This window comes from Heterodontus francisci, unplaced genomic scaffold (assembly GCF_036365525.1).
Source record: "Heterodontus francisci isolate sHetFra1 unplaced genomic scaffold, sHetFra1.hap1 HAP1_SCAFFOLD_85, whole genome shotgun sequence".
Taxonomy (NCBI): Eukaryota; Metazoa; Chordata; class Chondrichthyes; order Heterodontiformes; family Heterodontidae; genus Heterodontus; species Heterodontus francisci.
Window position 1 is genome coordinate 833,161 of NW_027142342.1, and position 6,000 is coordinate 839,160.

Sequence of the window (6,000 nt, forward strand, 5' to 3'; positions counted from 1 at the left end):
AGACACTTCCCCTCCACCCAGATTGGATATCCACTGAGATTGGATTCTCCCCAGGATCAGACACTTCCCCTCCACCAAGATTGGATATCCACTGAGATTGGATTCTCCCCAGGATCAGACACTTCCCCTCCACCAAGATTGGATTTCCACTGAGATTGGATTCTCCCCAGGATCAGACACTTCCCCTCCACCAAGATTGGATATCCCCTGAGATTGGATTCTCCCCAGGATCAGACACTTCCCCTCCACCAAGATTGGATATCCACTGAGATTGGATTCTCCCCAGGATCAGACACTTCCCCTCCACCAAGATTGGATATCCACTGAGATTGGATTCTCCCCAGGATCAGACACTTCCCCTCCACCAAGATTGGATTTCCCCTGAGATTGGATTCTCCCCAGGATCAGACACTTCCCCTCCACCAAGATTGGATATCCACTGAGATTGGATTCTCCCCAGGATCAGACACTTCCCCTCCAACAAGATTGGATATCCACTGAGATTGGATTCTCCCCAGGATCAGACACTTCCCCTCCACCAAGATTGGATATCCCCTGAGATTGGATTCTCCCCAGGATCAGACACTTCCACTCCACCAAGATTGGATATCCACTGAGATTGGATTCTCCCCAGCATCAGACACTTCCCCTCCACCCAGATTGGATATCCACTGAGATTGGATTCTCCCCAGGATCAGACACTTCCCCTCCACCCAGATTGGATATCCACTGAGATTGGATTCTCCCCAGGATCAGACACTTCCCCTCCACCAAGATTGGATATCCACTGAGATTGGATTCTCCCCAGGATCAGACACTTCCCCTCCACCAAGATTGGATATCCCCTGAGATTGGATTCTCCCCAGGATCAGCCACTTCCCCTCCACCAAGATTGGATATCCCCTGAGATTGGATTCTCCCCAGGATCAGACACTTCCCCTCCACCAAGATTGGATATCCACTGAGATTGGATTCTCCCCAGGATCAGACACTTCCCCTCCACCCAGATTGGATATCCCCTGAGATTGGATTCTCCCCAGGTTCAGACACTTCCCCTCCACCAAGATTGGATTTCCACTGAGATTGGATTCTCCCCAGGATCAGACACTTCCCCTCCACCAAGATTGGATATCCACTGAGATTGGATTCTCCCCAGGATCAGACACTTCCCCTCCACCAAGATTGGATTTCCACTGAGATTTGATTCTCCCCAGGATCAGACACTTCCCCTCCACAAAGATTGGATATCCACTGAGATTGGATTCTACCCAGGATCAGACACTTCCCCTCCAACAAGATTGGATATCCCCTGAGATTGGATTCTCCCCAGGATCAGACACTTCCCCTCCACCAAGATTGGATTTCCACTGAGATTGGATTCTCCCCAGGATCAGACACTTCCCCTCCACCAAGATTGGATATCCACTGAGATTGGATTCTCCCCAGGATCAGACACTTCCCCTCCACCAAGATTGGATTTCCCCTGAGATTGGATTCTCCCCAGGATCAGACACTTCCCCTCCACCAAGATTGGATATCCCCTGAGATTGGATTCTCCCCAGGATCAGACAATTCCACTCCACCAAGATTGGATATCCACTGAGATTGGATTCTCCCCAGGATCAGACACTTCCACTCCACCAAGATTGGATATCCACTGAGATTGGATTCTCCCCAGGATCAGACACTTCCACTCCACCAAGATTGGATATCCCCTGAGATTGGATTCTCCCCAGGATCAGACACTTCCACTCCACCAAGATTGGATATCCACTGAGATTGGATTCTCCCCAGGATCAGACACTTCCCCTCCACCAAGATTGGATATCCACTGAGATTGGATTCTCCCCAGGATCAGACACTTCCCCTCCACCAAGATTGGATATCCACTGAGATTGGATTCTCCCCAGGATCAGACACTTCCCCTCCACCAAGATTGGATTTCCACTGAGATTGGATTCTCCCCAGGATCAGACACTTCCCCTCCACCAAGATTGGATTTCCCCTGAGATTGGATTCTCCCCAGGATCAGACACTTCCCCTCCAACAAGATTGGATATCCACTGAGATTGGATTCTCCCCAGGATCAGACACTTCCCCTCCACCAAGATTGGATATCCCCTGAGATTGGATTCTCCCCAGGATCAGACACTTCCACTCCACCAAGATTGGATATCCACTGAGATTGGATTCTCCCCAGGATCAGACACTTCCCCTCCACCAAGATTGGATATCCACTGAGATTGGATTCTCCCCAGGATCAGACACTTCCCCTCCACCAAGATTGGATATCCCCTGAGATTGTATTCTCCCCAGGATCAGACACTTCCCCTCCACCAAGATTGGATATCCACTGAGATTGTATTCTCCCCAGGATCAGACACTTCCCCTCCACCAGGATTGGATATCCCCTGAGATTGGATTCTCCCCAGGATCAGCCACTTCCCCTCCACCAAGATTGGATATCCCCTGAGATTGGATTCTCCCCAGGATCAGACACTTCCCCTCCACCAAGATTGGATATCCCCTGAGATTGGATTCTCCCCAGGATCAGACACTTCCCCTCCACCAAGATTGGATATCCACTGAGATTGGATTCTCCCCAGGATCAGACACTTCCCCTCCACCAAGATTGGATATCCACTGAGATTGGATTCTCCCCAGGATCAGACACTTCCCCTCCACCAAGATTGGATTTCCACTGTGATTGGATTCTCCCCAGGATCAGACACTTCCCCTCCACCAAGATTGGATTTCCCCTGAGATTGGATTCTCCCCAGGATCAGACACTTCCCCTCCACCAAGATTGGATATCCCCTGAGATTGGATTCTCCCCAGGATCAGACACTTCCCCTCCACCAAGATTGGATATCCACTGAGATTGGATTCTCCCCAGGATCAGACACTTCCCCTCCACCAAGATTGGATATCCCCTGAGATTGGATTCTCCCCAGGATCAGCCACTTCCCCTCCACCAAGATTGGATATCCCCTGAGATTGGATTCTCCCCAGGATCAGACACTTCCCCTCCACCAAGATTGGATATCCCCTGAGATTGGATTCTCCCCAGGATCAGACACTTCCCCTCCACCAAGATTGGATATCCACTGAGATTGGATTCTCCCCAGGATCAGACACTTCCCCTCCACCAAGATTGGATATCCACTGAGATTGGATTCTCCCCAGGATCAGACACTTCCCCTCCACCAAGATTGGATTTCCACTGAGATTGGATTCTCCCCAGGATCAGACACTTCCCCTCCACCAAGATTGGATTTCCCCTGAGATTGGATTCTCCCCAGGATCAGACACTTCCCCTCCAACAAGATTGGATATCCACTGAGATTGGATTCTCCCCAGGATCAGACACTTCCCCTCCACCAAGATTGGATATCCCCTGAGATTGGATTCTCCCCAGGATCAGACACTTCCACTCCACCAAGATTGGATATCCACTGAGATTGGATTCTCCCCAGGATCAGACACTTCCCCTCCACCCAGATTGGATATCCACTGAGATTGGATTCTCCCCAGGATCAGACACTTCCCCTCCACCAAGATTGGATATCCACTGAGATTGGATTCTCCCCAGGATCAGACACTTCCCCTCCACCAAGATTGGATATCCCCTGAGATTGGATTCTCCCCAGGATCAGCCACTTCCCCTCCACCAAGATTGGATATCCCCTGAGATTGGATTCTCCCCAGGATCAGACACTTCCCCTCCACCAAGATTGGTTATCCACTGAGATTGGATTCTCCCCAGGATCAGACACTTCCCCTCCACCCAGATTGGATATCCCCTGAGATTGGATTCTCCCCAGGTTCAGACACTTCCCCTCCACCAAGATTGGATTTCCACTGAGATTGGATTCTCCCCAGGATCAGACACTTCCCCTCCACCAAGATTGGATTTCCACTGAGATTGGATTCTCCCCAGGATCAGACACTTCCCCTCCACCAAGATTGGATATCCCCTGAGATTGGATTCTCCCCAGGATCAGACACTTCCCCTCCACCAAGATTGGATATCCCCTGAGATTGGATTCTCCCCAGGATCAGACACTTCCCCTCCAACAAGATTGGATATCCCCTGAGATTGGATTCTCCCCAGGAGCAGACACTTCCCCTCCAACAAGATTGGATTTCCACTGAGATTGGATTCTACCCAGGATCAGACACTTCCCCTTCACCCAGATTGGATATCCACTGAGATTGGATTCTCCCCAGGATCAGACACTTCCCCTCCACCAAGATTGGATATCCCCTGAGATTGGATTCTCCCCAGGATCAGACACTTCCCCTCCACCAAGATTGGATTTCCCCTGAGATTGGATTCTCCCCAGGATCAGACACTTCCCCTCCACCAAGATTGGATTTCCACTGAGATTGGATTCTCCCCAGGATCAGACACTTCCCCTCCACCAAGATTGGATATCCCCTGAGATTGGATTCTCCCCAGGATCAGACACTTCCCCTCCACCAAGATTGGATATCCCCTGAGATTGGATTCTCCCCAGGATCAGACACTTCCCCTCCACCAAGATTGGATATCCCCTGAGATTGGATTCTCCCCAGGATCAGACACTTCCCCTCCAACAAGATTGGATATCCCCTGAGATTGTATTCTCCCCAGGATCAGACCACCTGCCCTGGTCTGACATCCCGCCTCCCTGGCATTCAAACCCTGGGATCAGACCCCTCCCAGAAATTTATCACACCCACTAACCAGGACTGGGTACTCACAAACCCCTCCCAGGATTGGATATTCTGGGATCAGAAGTCCCGAAGGGATTACACCACCCACACGGGACTGCAACACCACCCTTGGTTCGGACATCCCGGGTGTTAGGACCCACACATCAAGTCTGCAATCAGACACTCCACATGCCCCATCCACCTTTCCGGACTTGGACCACACTCCAGTATGGGAGACCCCTCCCGCTGTTCGGAAAATCTCTTCCCACCCCGCCCAGACCCTTCAATGTCCCAGTTGCCAGTCCACACTCCAGTATGGGAGACCCCTCCCGCTGTTCGGAATAACTCTTCCACCACCCCCCCCCCACCTCCCGCCCAGACCCTGCAATGTCCCAGTTGTCAGTCCACATTCCAGTATAGGAAACCCCTCCCTGTGTTTGGGAATCACTCTCCCTCCTCCAGACCCTTCTCTGTCCCCATTATCAGATCACACTCTTGCATGGGAAACCCCTCCCCAGTTTTGGGAATCACTCTCCCTGCCCCAGACCCTTCTCTGTCCCCGTTATCAGATCACACTCTTGCATGGGAGACCCCTCCCCAGTTTTGGGAATCACTCTCCCTGCCCCAGACCCTTCTCTGTCCCAGTTGTCAGACCACACTCCAGCATGGGAGACCACTCCCGCTGTTGGGAATCACTCTCCCTCCTCCATACCATTCCCTGTCCCAGGTGTCAGTCCAATCTCCATCATGGGAGACGTTGCCCTGGATTTAAGGACCAGCCACTCTCTCTCCCTGACTTCACCTCTCAAGACTGGGACTGCACTGCCCGATAGGAGACGGCTCCAGGGTTTGTGGATCGACAGTCCAGTGATCAGTAATGTCTCCACCCTCCCCACCTCCGGAGTTGGTGATCGGATACTCCCCAATATCAGGGAGCTCCCTGTACCTCGGGCTCATTGTTTGGACAATCCTGGGCCTGGGTCCTGCTCCAGAGTCCCCCCCCCCCCCCCCACTGTCCGACCGAAAGCCAAGCCAAGGCAATTAAAATCACCCTGACTTCAGACTTCAGGATGGGAACTAGTCAACGTAAATACAGACAGTCTGTGGAGCTAAAACTCTGGCAACTCGCACCCCACCTATGTCACTCACCTCTGTAATACCCAGGACTAATTACTGGATTAAAAATAAAATAATGGAATGGTTTTAAATCTGATAAAATTAGGAGAATGTTGAAAACACTCAGCAGGTCAGGCAGCATTTGTAGAGACAGAAAAGAGAGTTAACGGTTCAGGCTGAAAGCTT